The sequence below is a fragment of the Mustela lutreola genome, chromosome 3 (genome assembly GCF_030435805.1).
Source record: "Mustela lutreola isolate mMusLut2 chromosome 3, mMusLut2.pri, whole genome shotgun sequence".
In the NCBI taxonomy this organism is placed as follows: Eukaryota; Metazoa; Chordata; class Mammalia; order Carnivora; family Mustelidae; genus Mustela; species Mustela lutreola.
In genome coordinates this window covers 53831235-53852204 of record NC_081292.1, presented here as the reverse complement: position 1 = coordinate 53852204, position 20970 = coordinate 53831235, and the positions used below count along the sequence as shown (strand labels likewise).

The 20970-nt window shown below is 39.4% G+C and overlaps 1 protein-coding gene across 1 annotated transcript in view; it reads right to left on the bottom strand.

Moving 5' to 3' along the window:
* Window positions 1-20970, bottom strand: part of ZNF704 (zinc finger protein 704) — a 238932-nt gene that overhangs the window by 193272 nt on the left and 24690 nt on the right. The window lies entirely within an intron of this gene.

Here is a 20970-nt window from a genome sequence, read left to right as displayed (position 1 = left end):
TTGTCACATTTAAGATGGACAATGACAAATTGGAACCAACACAACAGAATGATCAGCATGGCAAAGGATGTTATTGGGAGGAACTGGGAATATTCTGTCTAGAAAACTAAGGGTTTATGCCCCGCACAGCTGCTCATAGATGAGTCAAGAGCCCTTTTGAAGAAGAGGAATTTGAGTTCTCTCGTGTTCCTCTGGAAACAGGATCAATGGCTCATTTCTGCTTCTAGCTAACTCCCTTCTGACCTTACAGTTTACTCACTCTTCCTCTTTTCTTCTTCTTACTCTTTCACCACAGTGTAAATGAAATATGGTGTATCCATAAGAAATACTACTTTCTACCTAACTGTGTTTTCATGAAGTCAAGTCAACTAGGTAGATTCTCAGAAGCTACATTGTCTCACTTGAACACTTTAATTTTTACTGTTTCTGTGGAGTTTAATTACACTTTTCATTTTTAAAAGTATTATAAAATATGTTTGTTATTAAATTTTCAATAAAAGTGTGAATAAAATTAAATGGCAAAAGCCTTCTATTCTTCTCCATCCTTTAGCCCTGCCCAGTCAGGTCCTATCTCTAGAGAGCAGCTTTTAAGTATTTACTGCCACACTTTAAATCACTTAAAATACATTAAATACCTATCAATGTGTATACACTGTTTGGAGCATCCAAACACGAATGTGATTATACTACATGTATTATTCTGTAGCTTATTTTCTTACTTCACCATAAATCATGGGCAACTTTCCATGTTAGTAGTACATCTACTAATTTTTTAAAACACTGAAAACTAACAGCTCATGAGATCAGATTTTTTAATTAATCTCAACTTGACAGACACTGAGGTTCTTTTCAATTTTTCATTATTAAATATAATTCTACAATGAACATCCCTGCATATCTATGCATATAGCTTTATGCATTTGTGCAAACATTTTTTTTGCAGGAAAAATTCCCAGAGGTTGGAATTTCTGAATCAAACAACCAAGATGTTCTTCATAGGGGAACAAAGCCTGGAACACCCACACAATGGACATACCATGAAGTCACCAAAAGAAGATCTATTAAAAGGAAAACACTTGTCCATGGTCTATTAAGAGAAACAGGCAAGTTGCAGACTAATATGTTAATTATTAATTATCAATTAATTACTAATTGCACTTTACTTAAAAAAGAGTGGTTTGCTAAAAATTATACACCTTAAGGAACAGAAGACTGAATGTGCCAAGAGAACTTTTGACTTCTTTTCTTTTTTTTTTAAATTTTTTATAAACATATAATATATTTTTATCCCCAGGGGTAGAGGTCTGTGAATCGCCAGGTTTACACACTTCACAGCACTCACCAAAGCACATACCCTCCCCAATGTCCATAATCCCACCTCTCTTCTCCAAACCCCCCTCCTCCCAGCAACCCTCAATTTGTTTTGTGAGATTAAGAGTCACTTATGGGGGCGCCTGGGTGGCTCAGTGGGTTGAGCCTCTGCCTTCGGCTCGGGTCGTGATCTCGGGATCCTGGGATCGAGCCCCGCATCCGGCTCTCTGCTCGGCGGTGAGCCTGCTTTCTCCTCTCTCTGCCTGCCTCTCTGCCTGCTTGTGATCTCTCCCTTTCTCTCTCTCTCTGTCAAATAAATAAATAAATGATTAAAAAAAAAAAAAAAGAGTCACTTATGGTTTGTCTCCCTCCCAATCCCATCTTGTTTCATTTATTCTTCTCCTACCCCCTTAAGCCCTGACTTCTTTTCTTATATAATAGAAATACCTAAGGATGGGGACACACACACACACACACACACACATACACACACAATTTTAAGGTGGCGAGATTACAGAAGACTTATGTTTTTAAGGTTTTCAATTTTTAAAAAATTAAAATAAAGAGAATTTTAAAAATAAGAAACACTAAAATTATGAGGAATAATGCTCTGTGCTAAATGACATATAAGGAAACTGGGACTCTGGACTACTGCTGGAGGGAGCAAACATATTGTAGGAGGCCCACCTGGCAAAAGGTAGCAAATTTAATTGTGCATCCCTTTGTTTTACAATTCTACATCTAAGGAAAGAAAAGAGAAAAGCACACAAAGATATTTATCTCAATTTTTTTTTTTTTACAGAACTATTTATAACATTAAACAAATGCAAATTCCCTGAACACCTATCAAAAAATTTGGTGTTAATTATGTATAAACAAAAGGTATGGTTAAAAACTGAGACATCTCTATATTTATTAAAATGGGAAGACATTTAATATATTAACAGAAAAATTAAGGAAATCCAAATGAGTATATGTAATATGATCTCAGGGAAGAGAGATATATCCATATAAGGAGAGAGGAAATTCTAAAAGGACATTCCAAAATGTTAGGAATGGTTTTCCTTGGGAGCAGATTTATAGGCCAGTTTTGCTTTTTGTTTTGTTTGCATGTAATTTGGTATTTTAAAATCTACGAAGTCATTCTATGATGAAAAAATACACATCATTTTTATATAATTGTTTCTGAAGAATCTGGCATTTATATAGCTAATACTCTTTCTTCTACTAGCTTTCAATTATTAGCATATATGCATATATTAAAGGGGGAAATGAATTACTTAAAATAATACATTCATTTGCACTATTACTTCCATTGATTATCAGCACCTCTCAATTACCACCACTGAATTCCTTCTTTCTACCCAACACAGAAACCCTTCATGTAGCACATCACAGACACATGCATTATCCAGTGTAGTTTTTTGCATGGGAACAAAGCTTCAGTGTTCAATTATATGAGAATACTAACAATTACTGAGTTAACAAACAAATAAAACTTGAAATTTTTATTCCAATGAACAGCTTTTGTTTTCCTAAAAGAAGATAAACAGCATAACTATAAATATGATATACTAGGGGAAATTGCAATATTTTAAATAAGAAGTTAACAGTATCTATTTAAATCTTGAATTTCTCTAAATGGTGTCCTTTGTAAATTGGATGCCACTTTCTAAGACAGGGACTAAAGCTCATCAGCTTTTCTCAATACAAAAACATCTGGTTCTCATCGGAGGATTCTAACAGCTCATCAGAAAAGAGGATGGCTTCTAACATCAGCCCACTTACTTGATCAATTCTTTCTTCTGTCTATGCTCAAGTGCATTCCAGGCCACCTTAATCCTAACACCCTCCCTTTGGATTTGCAGTGGTGAGATGCCAAAAAGCATGTGTCAACATTCTTGGAAACTGTCCTTGCTTACTCATCTCAACCCAATAAAATTTGAGGAGTTGGCTCTGGAGATTAACTGGATTTCCAGGAATAATCTGCAGAAAGCCAACTCTTTTGCCTTTGGGGGCTTCCTGCTTAGTAAGAAAGTAAAATCGAAATTCTGGAAAAGAGAATAAAAGTCACAGAGAACCTGGGTGGCTCAGTCATTAAGTATGTGCCTTTGGCTGGGGTCATGATCTCAGGGTCCTGGGAATGAGCTCCGCATCAGGCACCTTCCTCAGCAGGAAGCCTGTTTCTCCCTCTCCCTCTGTCCCTGCTTGTGTTTCCTCTCTCACTGTGTCTCTCTGTCGATGTATTTATTTATTTATTTAAATTTATTTATTTATTTATTTATTTATTTATTTATTTGAATAAGTATTTAAAAAAAAAAGAGAGAGAGAGAGAGAGGGAGAATTAAATTCATGCAACAGTAAAACCACTCTTGGAGAGCAAGCCTTAGGAAGCAAGTGAATGGTCTACTTGGCCAAGTCAGTCCTTAAGACTCTTTCATTCACCAGGAAACCATACAGTCATATCCGAAAAAGTTTGTAAGGGAATTGTTTCCTATTTCAGATTGTGTTTCCCCATATTAGGATTTATTTTTAAAACTTGCTTTCAAAACACATGAATATACATTACATTTTTAGTGACCGATGACAAGTGGGTATCAACCACAGTGTGGAATATGCAGTCAGACCCAAAGATTTTCAAACAGGTCACAAAGAAAGCAAAGGTTACATTAATAATAGGAACAACTGATTATAAATCAATTTAAAATATTACCTCTCAGGGTCATGCTCAAAGAAAGGTTAGACTCTTGAGTCAATGGTTAAAGTATATGTCCAAATACAGTCAACAGAACTGTACTATCACTTTAGATTAAATTCTTCAAATTTCATGCTAGGTACACAGAAAAATAAGTCTCATGGCAAATCTATCCAGTCCTAATGAATAGGTGTAATAGAAACACTTTAGAAACAATTGTTTCCAATTGCTAGACCCTTGATTACATTATTCCCTTAGCCCTCTGAAGCCAATGAAGTGTTTGACTGCTTTATCCTCAAGTGTATTATCTCTCTGTACCAACACAGTCAATGGCAGATGAAAGTCAGACTGGTTTGATGGTATGAAGATGGGGCAAGAAATAAAACTCTTCACAACAAAGTTGAAACCCTGTATCAGGTTCTGGCCTCATGCATTCTAACCATACAAATACACTATCTCGGGCGCCTGGGTGACTTAGTCGTTAAGCGTCTGCCTTTGGCTCAGGTCATGATCCCAGGGTCCCGGGATCGAGCCCTGCATCGGGCTCCTTCCTCGGCAGGAAGCCTGCTTCTCCCTCTCCCACTGCCCTGGCTTGTATTCCCTCTTTCACTGTCTCTTTCTCTATCAAAGAAATAAACAAAAGTCTAAAAACAAAAAAATAAAACTAGTACACTATCTCAGCCATCAGTTGTTAATGCTGGATTTACTACAGCAAGTTTTAACTTTAATATCCTCACAACTTAATAGTCAACAAAGCATGACTTGGCTTGCCTAATAGATTAGTCAGCTGCACATTTAGTGAAGTTATTGCAAAAATGTTTGGTGAAAGCCTTCTTGGCTGAAGTTTCAAGACTTCTATTAAAATTATGCAAGAGAGAACACACAACTTAAGTATTTTTTTTTAAATCCTTTCTGAAAAGCCCTGAATGGAAATGCCTATTTCTATAAAATACAATATAGACCTCAGGTTCACTTAAGGATACCTGCACATCTTTTCTAACCAAAAGTAAGGAGAGAAGGGAAATCAGTATCAATATCGCTCAACCTTATTGGATTTACCTTCAGTATACAGAATGTTTAACTTATCACATCAACTAGGTATTCCACTTGTTTTATATAAATCAAAGCTTAACTCAACCAATCACATCCAATCCACGGGGGAATGCTGTGGCCTTTATCTTCCAAATAGATCCAAAATCCAATCACTTCCCACCACCTTCCACAGCCAACACACCCTCACCTCTTGCCAGGATTTGTACAACGGTTTCCTCCCTGGATCCCTATTTGCATTCTTGCCCTGCCTCCCACATGCCCCAGTTCCTTCTCAGTAACAGTAGCCTGTCTTATCTCTTAAGAAGAAGAGTCAGATCATGCCTTTCCTCATCTTAGAACTCCCCAGTGGCTCCCCATTTTGCACAAAATAAAAGCCAGAGTCCTCACAGTGGCCTCCAAGGCTTCATCTGAGCTGGTTCCCCTCTATCTTTCCTTCTCCCTATCCTGTTTCCTCCCTTACTCTCATCTCTGTCCTACCCCTGAACGTGCCAGTGCCAGACACACCCCTGCCCTTGGGACCTTTCTGCTGGCCACCCCACCTTCCAGGAAGTTTCTTCCTTCATAAACCCACACTGCTTGCTTCCTCACCCTCTCATTCTTTGTGCAAATGTCTCCAACCTCTTTAAAGTGGCAGCACTTGTCTCCCCCTCCGTATCTGCCACACTCTCTTTAGCCACAGTGTTCTTTAGCACTTACCATTTCACAATGAACCATGTAATTTACTATTTATCCTGTTTATGGTCCAGGCTGCTTCACCAGTATGTTAGCTCTATGAGGACAGACATTTTTTGTTTGTTTGTTTTTAATTAACATATAATGACATTTTTTGTTTTATGTACTGATGTTTCCCAGCACTTAGAAGAGTGTCTCAAATACAGTGGACCCTCAATAAGTATTTGGGGAAAAAATAAATAAATGAATGTTCAGGTGATTATATGTGCTATATCGTGGCACCTACCGATTAAGTTGAAGGAAGATGGACGCCAAATTCCTGAGGCTGCAAAGCGTGGGATTCCTTGGTCTAAAAGACATTTCCTACACTACCAGAAGGAAACAGTGAATTGTGCTATATTTGGGGAAGAAATAAGTACAGAATGGTCACCATCTTAATCCTTTCCTTATCAAAGTATTCAACTTTATTCCATGGAGGACTTTATCTCTAGGAATGCAATCCTTATTTCATAATAAAATCTATAGAGAAAATAGGATTTATTTTACTTTTTAAATTAAGGGACTCTGGACCTTCCTTCTACAAATATCAGCAGGTTAATCCAGGACAAACCTATAGAGAGAAAATAAGGCATACTTTCTGAAGCAAGGCACAGTTAAAGTTGTATGATTTTTAAAACTTCTAGGAGTGAAGATTCCTGGTGAGTAGAGTGTTAGGGGCAGGTCATCAAGCAGCCTGGCCCCCAGGGATGCCTAGAAACACTGCCTCACACCTGCCTGTGGCTCCCAGCCAACCAAGCTCACTATGCTCTCTGAACATTTATAGTCAAGAACAACAATGACAATCAATGTCATCTTCAATTTCTTCCACATTGGGTTTACCGTGACTATTTGAGCCCCACCTGAAGTTTTTTCTTAGAAGCTTCTGAAGGAGTAGCTATTTTACTGAGAGACAGTTGACCTACAGAAGACTGTCCATATCAATTGCTATAACTGTCACACAGAGCCTCACTGATTGCCACTGCCACTACCAGGAGAAGCTGGGGCCCCTGGGCCCAGAACAGACCTTCATTTGTCTCTGACCTTTCCTCCTTGGAGACTCTTCCCAAGGGACCCCTCTCACTGACACCTTACCCTGCCCCCATCACACTGAATAGAAGGGCTACACTAGAAATGGCAAACTTCACAGTGCCTTTCCTGCATCCCTGTTGGGAGCCCATCCTGCTTTTCCCCTCTGCCTCCATGCTCAACATCTCTGAGCTCCCTTGTCCCCACCAGGCCTAAATCCCAGCAAAAACCCACAGCAAGAAAGAAGAGATTCATGGGAACTCAGCAGTATGTTAAAGCTCATTTTTTAAATGGGTTAAATAGTTATTCGCCACTGACCTGAGAATTAAATCAGACTTCAAAATATGGTTTCTCTGACCAAACCACACATTTTTTTTTAAAGATTTTTATTTTTATTTTATTCGATAGACAGAGATCACAGGTAGGCAGAGAGGCAGGCAGAGAGAAGCAGGGGAGGCAGGCTCCCCGCTGAGCAGAGAGCCCGATGCAGGGCTCCATCCCAGGAACCTGGGATCATGACCTGAGCCGAAGGCAGAGGCTTTAACCCACTGAGCCACCCAGGCACACATTTCTTAAAAGTGGTTGGAATAGAACTTTATGGAAAGTTGTTGAATGTACTTCTGACAATAAAAAGGCAAGTCAATTTGTGAGCAGAGTATTGCATATTCTCTCTGGGCACAGAGAATCTTTTCTTTCAGGAATCTGATAGGAGAGAGCTAGAAACTGATGTCGATTACTGGCAGTGGCTGGAAATGACAGCGCAGGTGGTGAGGCCAGGCCATGTGCACATGAGGAACGAGAGGAAATCAGGGAAGAGTGAAGAGGATGGATGAGCAGACTCTGGAGAGAAACAGGAACAGAAGGCAAAAGGATCCTCAGACAGACGGGATCCGAGGGCTGCCTCAACCCCCCACACTCCAGTCTTATACCCATCTACACCCCAGGGTGTGCTGCAGGCTGCCTCCTGCTAGAAGCTGCGATCTTCCCCTCACAGACATAATTCCCGCCCATCCACCTCTCCCAACATTTCCTTTCTGTAAAACTGCACTGGTTTCAACTTCTTGCAACAAAAAGCAAAAGCATTAGCCCACCTAACCCAATACCTTGAACTCGTTTGCAATAGAACTATAAAGATAGCCTCTCAAACTCAACAGTGCTTGCCACAGTCTGACACAGCTTGTTTAATTTTCAGAGAGATTAAGAAGCATGTTTTCAGTAAAAAAAAAAAAAAAAAAAAAATGCTGGTTGCTAAGGTTTCTTGCTTAAATATACATTTCACTTAAAATACAATTTATTATTCCTTGGAGCAGTAAACAGCAGGTGAAATTAAAAACTAAAGTTGAAAACTAATGAATTCACACTTTAGCTTGGGTTGTGCTCTTAATTCACAGCCAGCCAATCACTTTAACTAGCTGCACAGATGACTAAATAAAATCTGTTAATAAATGCAGCTAGAGTGTATTCAAAAAATTAAGCAGTGCATATTAAACTTGTATATCTGCTGATCATAAACTTAATTCTTTAAAATAAAGGTCCAACTGGCATATAAGCACAGCACAGTCTTTCATAAGAAGGCAGATGGGTCAGCAAAAGAAATGGGCTAACCCATCATAAATGATTACAGGCAAACCTTAAGATAAAAAGGTGTGCTTACTGCATATTCACCTGTTCATGATCCTTCCTTCCTGCCTGGATGCTTATGGACTTCATGTTTGCTTAACCAGATATAATAAATGTGCAAATGTGTGTGTGTGTGTGTGTGTGTGTGAGAGAGAGAGAGAGAGAGAGAGAGAGAGAGAAAGTGCACATATATGTATAAATGAATAAATAAATACAACACACATGTGCAGTCTTAGCAGGCGTGCTCCTGCTGGAACCAGACTGATACAATATAAAAAGTGGTTTAGAGTATTTATGTTTTACCCATTTCTCTCCTCCGGTGGTCCAGAAGCTATTTGGAGGCAGAGAACAAGTTTTGCTTAGCTTTGTATCTGATATATACATCAGATTTATTTGACACCTTTGATATGCATTCTTGGCAAACACTGGGTACCAGATAAATGTTTACTTTAGTTAATGGAAGTAATATGGCAATGATAATATGGCAATGGCATGAGTCTGCAAGAGTAGAAAGGAAGATCTGTAAAATCAAGGGACAGAGTGATTACTATTCCATATTCACAATATTCTAAAGTCTACAGAAGACAATAACAAGAGTTAGTAGTAGTAATAATAATGATGACTACATTTATGAAGCCTTTACTAAATACAAGACATGGCATTAAAATTTCTTCAACTCAATCCCCTCCAAAATCCTAAGGGAATGATCCTGATTGTCCAAACTTTACACTAAAGAAATGAAGGCACCCAGAAATTATATAACTGACTCAAGGTCTCACAGACCTTTCCCTTCACCTGCTCTCTCCTATATCTGTCTCTCTGCTGGTTACTTTCCATAAGTAATCAAATATGCCCCAATCTCATTCTCTCTCTCTCTCTCTTTAAGATTTTATTTATTTATTTGACACACAGAGAGAGACAGATCATAAGCACGCAGAAAGAGAGAAGCAGGCTCCCTTCCAAGCAGAAAGCCCGATATGGGACTCAATCCCAGGACCCCAAGATCATGACCTGAGCCGAGGACAGAGACCCAACCCAGTAAGCCACCCAGGTGCCCAGCTCCAATATCTCTTATCTTGACCTCTGATCCTGTTTAACGACTGTACCTCTGCTGTAGTCCCTGTCATAGTCAAGTTACCAGTAACATGGCCACATGAGCTGTCTTCGCTCTTCTACCTCTTATTGCCTACCTCTCCGACTTATTATAATCGATTTATACACCCCCCCCCAAAAGATGCTTTTGCTAGAATCACAGTGAACTACATATCATTCCATTTAATAAATGTACACTGTCCAATTTCGACAGTACTAACACAAGCAGACTCCTTAAAGGAGCATTTTTTCTTGGCTTTATGACAGCGGGATAAGTCAGCCCCAATTCATATTCACAAAAGAAAAGAATAGAATCCTCTAGTTAGCTTAAACAGAAAGAGGGTTATTGGTAGTTCAGAAATCTCCAAGGAGCCTGGCGAGTCAGACTGGGATGTTCAAAAAGACGACGACAGAAGAAAGAAACCATGCTGAAAGATGAGTGGGAAGCACAGAGCCAGGAGAAAAGCCCAATTACATCTTAAGTCTGAACTAGAAAAAGTACCACAGCACTGCCTCCCACCAGTCAAACCCCATAACAACAGGTACTAAAAACTAAAACTTCCATGACAGATGCCGTAGCAGCACTAAGAAACTTTGACACTGTGTCTGTCAGAAGATGTCTTCCACACGTAGCCAGCTCTCACAGTCTTCTTGTGCCTCTTGTCATGTGCCCTCATGTGTTGGCAGAACTGAAGTCACACACAATTCTAGCTGCAAGGTATTCCTTCTGAGAAATTCTGGCCACAGCCTAGGAAAATTACACAGGAAGGGATGGCAGAGGTGTTGAATGAAGCAATCTGTGGCCTTTGTCACACCACCATATGTTTCTACATTTCCATACTTTTGGTCTTTGCAGTCTCTGCTGTCTGGTACCCCCAACATATATTTTTAGTCTAAGCATTTCTCTCTTCTTCCATGGCTAACATCATTTTTCACTTAGACTACAATTCCTTCTGGTCTAAACCACCCACTTCTAGCCTTAATCCCCAAGAATCCACACATTATTGAGAGAATCAAATAAGAATTAAGATTGGGACGCCTGGGTGGCTCAGTTGGTTGAGCCACTGCCTTTGTCTCGGGTCATGATCCCAGTGTCCTGGGATCGAGTCCCACATCGGGCTCCTTACTCAGTGGGGAGCCTGCTTCTCCCTCTGCCTCTGCCTGCCACTCTGTCTGCCTGTGCTCTCTCTCTCTGACAAATAAATAAAATCCTTAAAAAACAATAAGAAAGAAGATTTTATAAGTGTAACATATCCTATAAAAATGATTGCTAATAAACTATTGTTCTTAGTCATGACTTTCAAACTTTTAAAAACACCATTTAAGTAAGAAGCCACATATGTGTCACAACTTGAAGGTGCTAGAGAGATCCCCAGTTCAGATCTATATCCCAATGGCTGAGAATATTGCCAAAAATCCCAACAGCTGGGTTAAGTCATACTTATATCATGAATCTAGCACCTCTGGCTAAACCATATATATCCCGGGGAAAGGAATTTATATTTGTTGTGAAATATATAAAACTGGGATCAAATCCTAGCTGTTTGCACTTTAAGTTCTGGTCTTCTTCTTTAAAGAGGGATAACAGGTAGAAAGGATTAAATGGAAATATCTAATAAAGTGATCCATGGTAAATAGGCAATAAACTATAGCCCTTTCTCTTTGGCAATATATAGTTGAGAATTAGTTTGTGAGAGTGATTAATGTCCATTGTGATGGTGAATGAAAGACAAAGGGCTGTAGCAATCTGATCCAAGCTTATTGTGTAAAAGGGACTATAACCTGACAGAAAAGGAGGACAATGGGGCTCTGCTCAGAGAGAACAGTATGGACCACTGGGGCAGTCAGAGGTAGGGAAGGCTTCTGGAAGCCCAGAGTGGGAAATGGGTCATAAGAAAAATACAGACAGAAATAAAACCAGGAAGAGATCACAAAACCCATCTTACTTGCTTCAAAGCTGGTACCTGGAGTGAGCCCAGTGGGGTGCCCCCAGTGTCTCTGACCACTGTTCATATCACCCCATTTGCTGAGCTCTAACCTGCCTCAGAAAAGCCTAGGAAATAGGAACCACAGTGAAGATGAACAGGAAGAGTGAGTGCCCAGAACCGGCACATCATTCCTTGCTTTACTTCTTGTCCCAGAGCTTGTTTAACAACAGCCACAATCTTCCCTAAAGCAATGCAATCCTACAGAGACCGAGGGCGGGTGGAGGTTTACCTTCTCACCTGCTGATGGGCGCTTTCATCTTCAACCTAGGGAATGAGCCAAAAGACAACCCTATCCTATGCTGGCTGTTGCTAAAATGTGCCCGGTGGCTATTTATTACTGCAAAGCATGTAGAAGAAACTACATTCCACCAATATATCTGATATATTTGGCTTATGGACTAACGCAATTTATAGGGTTTTTTGGGTTTTTTCTTTTTTTTAAGCTTTTTTAAAAACAGGAACCTTATGTCAATGTAAAGTTTACTAATTTGGTAAAGTAGGAACTTTGTACTCGTTTGCTTATTCTAGAATAGTGCTATTTAATTTAGTACTTTCAGAGATGGACTTTGTAGAAGGGATTTTGTCCATAGTGTACAGTCTCCATATACTAACATTGTCCTTCCAAACACATTATGTAGCCCTGACACCCCGGTCTAAGAAATGAAACCTGGCTGGCAGCCAAGCAGTGATTCTCACAGGACCTTTCACAGTGCAAAGATTTGTGCTCAGGAATGTCAAAGGTCATGTAGTCTGTTTTTGTTTTTTTTTAAGTTGAAACTTTTTGCTCATATGTTAGATATTTCAAGGATATTCTATAAAAAGAAGGTAAAATATGAATAAGCCACAATTTATTCTCCAGTTTCGAAAGGCAAATAAGTTGTTTACAGCCAAAAACATGTACATTCTTCCAGGAAAACAGCAGACAAGTGATAGACACTATATAAACACCTTCTGTATCTCTGTATAACACACAGTTTTTAAGTAGATGTTAATACATTAATTCCCAACTAAAATACCTCTTAGTTTTCATATTTAAAGATCATTCTCATGGAACTCTTTATAAAAGAGGTTGTGTAAAAGCTTTAAAGAAGATAAAAATTCTAAAGCTTGAATATTTATTCCAACCCACACATATACCAGTCTCCTTTTCCCCAGTGTAATAATAAGAAATAAAGATATTTTAGTAGACCTTTGAAAAGAGTGTTTTCAAAAGCAGTCATTCATTCAATAAATATTTTTACTAGGTATTGTATGTAGGCAAAGGGGATAATGAGGAGGGGGTTTGTGTGTGTGTGTGCGTGTGTATGTGTGTACACTAAAAAGGTATAAAGGTGTCTACACGCATGGAGCTACCAGATTAATGGGAGTGAGGGGCATAAGTAAATGAACTGCAAAAACAAGCAATATTATAATTATAGCAAATGCTCTGATAGGGAGGTATGTGGAAAAGCTATGAACACACAGAAGGCGAAAAATTAGAGTCTGGGAAGGCAACTGTGAGAAAGTGTCTTTTCTGGTTTGGGCTGTTATAACAAAAATACATACACTAGTGGCTTGAACAACAAATATTTGCTCTTCCCAATTTTGGAGGCCAAGAAGTCTAAGATCAAGGCATGGTAGATCTCGTGTCTGGTGAGGAGTGGTTTCCTGGTGTACAAGGCAGAGAGGGGGAGTTCTCAGACTCTTCATCTCTTTATAAGGACATCAACTCCATCATGGGTATCCACCTCCATGACCTTACCTTAATCTAATTACCTCCATCAGTCCATATCAGGAAGTGATGGCTGGGTTGAGGTCCGATGAGACAGGGAGCTATTTAAATGAACGACAGTTGTGACAGGAAGGCATGCAAGTTTAAGAACTTCGGGAGAAAAAATCACCAAAGCTGGAGACCAGAATAAGGAATCGTACAGGGCATGAGGTGAAACCAAGGAGATACAAGGGCCCAGACCATTATATTATGAGTTGAATTGTGTCCTCCCAATATTCACAAGTTGAGATCCTAACCCCCAATACCTCAGAATATGACTATATTTGGACCCAGAGTCTTTAAAGAGGTACTTAAGGTACAACAAAATCACATGGGTAGGCCCTAATCCAATATGACTATTATCCTCATAAGGATATTAAAACACAGATAACACATATCAAGGGATGACCATGTGCAGACACAGCAAGAAGGTGGCCATCTGCAAGCCAAGGAGAGAGCCCTCATTAGAAAACAAGACTGTCAGCCCTTGATTGTGGACTTTGAACCTTCAGAACCGAAAGAATATAAATTTTTGTTGCTTAAGCAACAGAGTCTATGTCATTTTGTCATGATAGCCTTAGCAAACTAAGGACATACGGGGCATAGTAAAAAATGTGGCTTTGATCCTCAGACTATGGAATCCATGGATGGGGGTTAAACTGGGGTAGAAGGGATTATAGATCAGATATGCCATTTGCTCCGGCTGCAGTGTCAAGGTGAACTGCAGAGAGACTGAGTGTGGCAGAGCGTGGTAATAATGACTCCCAAAGACATCCATATCCTAATCCCTGGGATCTGTGCATGTCACCTTATAGGACAAAAGTAACTCTGCTGGTGTGAATAAGTTAAAGATCTTGCACCAAGGAGATTATCCTGAATTATCCAGGTAGGCTCTAAATAAAACCACAAGGGAGATTTCACTGTAGGGAGAAGGGCGTGTAATGAGGGAGGCAGAGGGCAGAACAATGTGCTTTGAAGATGGAGATAGGGCCTACAAAACAAAGAATATGGGTGGCCACCGGAACTTGGCAAAGGTAGAATGGATTGACCTGTAGAGCCTCCTGAAGGATCGAACCAACACTGCCCCCCACCCTTGACTTGAGCCCAGTGAGAACCATTTGGACCTCTGGCCTCCGAAACAGTAAGAAAATACAATCATATTGTTTTAAGCCGCTAAATTTGTGGTAATTTGCTACAGAGGCAATAGGAACCTAATATATGGGGAGATCAACTATGAGGCGGTGAGCATTAGCCTACTGGAGAGATGCTCATATGGTGGTTGCTGCAAAGGTGAGGATACTTCCTTGAGAAATACTCAGTAAGTTAAATCAGTAGGAATGGATGCCACATTTGATCTGGAGGGGAGGTGGAGAGGGAGCCAGCGAGAAGATTTCTGTGCTCTTCACTTCCCTACCGCGATGACAAGCAGATACTGGCACAGCAGCCAATTCACCATCCCACTTTGGGAGGCTGGGATCTGATGAGCCATTTGAAGATGTGAACACAGGAAAACAAAAGCTGTTTTTCTCATTTTACTTCATCTCAGAGTTTCTGAATTTTAAAAATCTATTTACCCCAAAGATATAGATGTAGTGAAAAGAAGGGCCATGTGTACCCCAATGTTTATAGCAGCAATGGCCACAGTCACCAAGATGCCCTTCAGTGGATAAATGGATAAAGAAGATGTGGTCCATATACACTATGGAGTATTATGCCTCCATCAGAAAGGATGAATACCCAACTTTTGTAGCAACATGGACAGGACTGGAAGAGATTAAACTGAGTGAGATAAGTCAAGCAGACAGAGTCAATTATCATATGGTTTCACTTATTTGTGGAGCATAACAAATAACATGGAGGACATGGGGAGATGGAGAGGAGAAGGGAGTTGAGGGAAATTGGAAGGAGAGGTGAACCATGAGAGACTATGGACTCTGAAAAACAACCTGAGGGTTTTGAAGGTACGGGGGATGGGAGGTTGGGAGAGCCAGGTGGTGGGTATTAGGGAGGGCACGTATTTCATGGAGCACTGGGTGTGGTGCAAAAACAATGAATTCTGTTACGCTGAAAAGAAATTTAAAAAAAAAAATCTACTTCCAAACTAAATAGGCTATTTTATGTGGAGATGATCAAAACTCTTTAGTTTAAAAAAAAAAAAAAAAGAGTTTCTGAACATGGAATATTTCTTAACTTTGATTTCCAAAAAACCTGGAGCCCTTGAGGTAACGTGACCATGAAGCCATATGAATGGAAGTTACAGAGGACCTATTCTAGTCAATGTTCCTATTACATATTTATGCTACCCTTGGTGAAGATTTAGCCGCTCAAGCCCACCAAAGGCTAAGACACATAGGATGTTACAGTTTGTAGTAATATATAGCCCTACAGCACCTATGCCACACCCTTCCTCACTTTTACAGTGATTCTGATCCCACAGAGCTCCATGCAAACACAGTCATCAGCAGGGCCCTGCTCAATGCCAAATCTAATGCAGAACGTTTCCTGCACTTGCACTTTAATTTCCTCACACCGGAGGCTGACCCTACTGATAAGAAGAGTCTTGGCTGCATTTAGGAAGTTCGAGCATTTGATTAAAAGTGGTGCTGTGTGACTCGTGCTATTTACCTTTCTCACACTAATCGCCTGGCTTATATCAGAATCAAAAAGAGCTAGTATACTCCAATACTCTGCATTCGTCTTTTAGGGATGGGATACTCCACACATCTAAACTTCTACAAACATTTCTGAGAATTTGGAAGGTCTTTAGGCACTGAGGAAGGAATTGTCTTAAAGATTTGGGATTTATTATTAGTATAATTAATGGTAAAGTAGTATCCTTAGAACCATGAATTCAGACTTGCTTATAGAGTATGATTTCAAAGCAGAAGAGGCACACCCAAGTATCCCAAAACAGAAGAAAAACACACACACAAAAAAAACCCTTGAAAAAGTACAGTAACTTGGAGCCACTTTACTCAGTTGTTAATGCCCTAAATGACATATGAGTCTCTATATTAAAACCCCAGTATCTGATGTTCCTAAATTACCATGTTCATCCTTGACTGGGGGAGGGAAGTATGTGCTTTAATTTTAGAAGATTTTAATAAAAATTGCTAAAGAAAAAAGGGTAAGCTCCTACCCTCTGCTGTATTAAAAACTACGTGGCACTATTCATGTCTAGCAATACTAAATAAATAAAATAAAGCATGACTTTTTGCTTTCTTTACTGCGGCGTGTTGTGTTGTATGTCCGGATTTTGAAGGCTGGACCACGAAGCCACCTTATTCCCTTAGTCTTATCAGGAAATGCTGTTCATGAATCATGCAAGACTAGATCAGCCTTTTGGTTTGCAGAGATTTGCATCCCTACCTAGGTAATCCAGGGCCATAGTGATATCACTGATCTGTCTGATTCACTGACTAATGACTTGCACGCTCTTCACCGATGTTTTTTAGCAGTTGCTCTTGAGTGAAACTCAGACATAGCTTCTAGCAGCAGCTATTCATTTCCTAAGCAGACACTTTAAAATCAATTGATATTTTATCTTGGAGGATATGTACTAAAAGGCATTCCAATTTATTGAGTAACTCAGCTTTTAAAATACAGACTTACTACACACACACACACACACACACACACCCCTTAAATCCTCTACTTTGAGAATATTGTTACTGGTATATTTTTAAATGAATCAAGAGATCTTTAGGGTTTACTGGGGGACTAAATAGATTATCTAAAACCAAGCAGTATGTCTTCCACCAAAAGCTAATTATAGCATTGTCAGAGCTCTCAAAGAAGGAGGTATTTTCTAGGTAGTCTATTAACATGGTCATGTTTTTGGATACTAAGTTCTTTTTAATTGGACTTAACCTGGTTTCCATTCCTGAAAAACTTAACCTGGCTTCCACTCATCAATCTTCATTGAAGATAAGGAATAACTGGTCAATATTCTTTTAGAATTTCAGAGCTAAAAGGACTTCGAAAGATATCTAGTTTCGTAAGATCACAGGATATAAGATGAATAGAACAAAAAACAAATGCACTTCTGTATACCTGTTACAAACACATGGACACTGAAATTTAAAACACAATTACAAAAAATAAAACACAATTACAATCACTCCAAATAAAATAAAATACTTAGGTATAAGTCTAACAGAAACATGTATAGGATCTGTTTCCTGAAGATATGAAAGTGCTGCTGAAGAAATAAAGGAAGACTTAAATAAATGGAGAGACATATCACGGCAAAGGGTTGGAAGACTTAATAAAGTAAAAGTATCAGTTTGCTCCAAACTGATCTTCAGGTTTATCAATGCTAGCAAGGCTCTTACATACATAGACCTGCTAATTCTAAAATGTGTATGGAAAGGCACAGGACACCTCGAACAACTACAACTTTTTTTCTTTTTAGAAGACGTATTATTTATTTATTTATTTATTTATTAGAGAGAGGGCGGTGGCATACACAAGTGGGGGAAGGGCAGAGGGAGATGGAAGCCCTGGCAGACTCCCCACTGAGCTTGAGCAGACTCCCCTCCAGGTTTGTTTCTATGACCCTGAGATCATGACCTGAGCTAAAATCAAGAGTCCGGTACTTAACTGACTGGGTCACCCAGGTGCCCAAAAACAATTTTCATAAAGGCAGAATAAAGTAAGGGGAGTCACCCTACCCAGTGTAAAGGCCTGCTATGTAGTTATCAGTACTCCAGACAGAGTGATCTTGGCAGAGGGACACATAGACCAACGGAACAGAGCAGAGCTCAGACTTGGACCCACATAAATACGTCCAACTGATTTCTGTCAAAGGTGGGAAAGCCATGCAATGGAGGAAAGATCATTTTTTTAAACAAATGGTGCTGAAGCATTGGTCATCCATCAGCAAGCACACAGACCTCAACCTACGTCTCACATGTTCTATAAAAAGTAATTCAAATTATATTGCTCGTGTGGATGTAAAATGACACAGTCACTATGAAAAAACTATGGCAGTTTCTTTTAAAACTAAACATGCACTTAACCATAATTGAGCCAGCAATTGTACTCATGGGCGTTTATCCAAGAGAAATAAAACTTACACGAATGGCCACAGTTCTTGTTTTGTTTTTTGTTCTTTCATAACAACTCAAACCAGAAACAACCCACTTATATCCATACCATGGAATACTGTTCAGCAACATTTCTGAGGGACAAAATTATAGATGTGGAAAACAGATTGTGGTTGCTAGGGGTTAGGGATGTAGCGGTGGGAAAGGGGTAGTTATGGCTATAAAAGGGCAACAGGAGGGATCCTTGTGATGGGACTGTTCCCTATCTTCACTGTGGTCTTGGTCACATAAATCTATCACACATGTGATAACACTCCACGTGCACACACAGGTGCATTAAAACCAATGGAACCTGAATAAGGTTAGTGGATTGCGTCAATACCAGTTTTCCTGGGCGTGATATTGTCTTGTAGTTAAGCAGGATGTTACCCTTGGAGGAAACTCAATGAAGGTTATACAGGATACCTTTATGTTATTTCTTACAACTGCGGGTGAATTTATAATTACGTTTTGAAAATTTTTAAGCTTAAAAAAGGTATAAAGGAAAAAGATACACAGTCCACTTTTGTTTTACAAATGAAAAAAGGATGCCCCTGCACCTGGCTGGCTCAAGTCATTAAAGCATGCTACTTGTAATTTCACGGTCATGAGTTTAAGTCCCACATTGGGTGTGGAGCTTTAAAAGAAAAAAAAAAAAAGATATTCAACAATTAGAAAAACCACCCAATTTTAATTTCATTAATTAAATAATTTATTTTTTAAATAAATAATTTAATTTTAAAAAGAGAAAAATAATAAAGATAACATCAAGCAGCTAAGAATCTAGGATACATGAAATAATGTTAGGGGAATAAGTGGGAACTAAAGTTAAGTATTACGTAGTTCTGACTTAAATATATAAGAGCTCAGAGAAAAAAAGGCACAGAAAGGTTTGTCATACAATTTCACTACAAATTTGAAAAATCTAAAGCCAATAACCTCATTTATACAGAAAAACCCGTAAGAAAAGGACTTCTTATCTAGATGCACAGACTTAGCCTTATATATATTTAATGCTTAAGCCACCACGTTCTGGGTAGGAGGAGGACCACCAAGGGAGATATGCAGCTAATGGTCACCAGACTGGCGTCTGCTCCCCTGCCCCCACCCTCCTCAGTGGCATGTCCAGTGACACAAAACATCCTAGGAAAGACACAGGTCCTCTTCTTCACAGAAGGAAGCCATGCAGCTCAACAAATAAATCTAGCCCATCTGAGGTGGAATTCGTTATTTATCTCAGAGTCTAGTTTTAAATGTATTATGATTGTGAACTGTGGGTCAAAAGGGACAAAAGTATTACTTAATACTGTTCCGTCCTAATAGTTATCAACTTTGTGACAACACTGCAAGAGGACTGGAAAGCAGAGTTGAGCACACAGGCTGACTCGGTCTGCACTGCAGTGAGTTCTAGTATTGAAGAGTATCATCGGGATTCTGGTAATGTTCATGGATTTTCAGGTTCTGTTTACCTGGCCATGAAGATGATAGATTTCTAAGGTGTGGGGATGAAGATTAAAACTTTTACGATAGTTTCGTGCAGTTGGGGGGCTTGTTATGTAGCTTTAATGTTCACTGAAATATGTTTCTTCTTATTTATCTTTATTTGGGGGGGATTTTTGAGAGAGAGAGAGAAAGAGAGAGCAATGAGCTAGGTACGGGGAGGGGCCGAGGGAGAGTGGGAGGCAGACTCAGGAAGCCTGACATGGGGCTCAAACCCAGGACCCTGGAATAATGACCTAGGCAAAGTCAGAAGCGAGGCACTCAGGTGTCCCAAACTATGTTTCTTTTTAGAATTCAATTTTTCTTGCTCCCCCAAAATATTTGCTTAACGTTATCAGCATAACACAGAGATTTAGGTAAGTTTGTTATGTTTTGCATCAGTTTTTCTTAAAATATTATTCTGCATTAACAGGCAATGGTAACTTTCTGGGATTTTACTCAAATTTACTGTGATTTTGCTGATTTTGTTCCTTTATTCATATTTGCTTCTTAATCATGAATTAGATGGAACTGCATTTCTAATTGTGGTTAATATTGTGGCTTGCCTTTTAATTATAGCCCCATAATTTGCTTTACATCACATGATGGTATGAGATTAAATTCACCAGAAACTTGTCTTTTTTGTTTGCTGTTAGTTATTCTTTAACATAGAAACTTAGTTGTTTGCACGTTTTTCAGAATGGATGAGCTATCATGACCTTTCCAGAGCTTGTCATTTCTGTATTTATTACAACACAATTTAAAAGTCATGCATAATACACGCATGGGATAAAGAGTACTTAATCGCCTCCCTTCCCCGCAAAAACCCTCCCTATGAAATTGAAATGCTTTTTATATGATGGCATCACACTGTCACAGTGTATCCCCAGCAAAGTCAGCAAAGCTGCTACTACCCTAGCACTAATGCCTGCTTCTCCGCCCTCATCTCCCTGTCCTTCACCAGGCCCCTTCCTGTCCCCTGGTCTCCTCCTTATGTGCTTTCCATTGTTGTTCTGCTTTGCTTCTGCCATTCACCTCATTCTCCACTTGACAATCTCCTTTTCAGTTTTTAGAATTAGTTCTAATATCATTTACTCTAAAGCCTTCATGGACTCCTCTAAGTAGTTGACTTTCCCTTTTCTGTGTTCCCAGAACCTT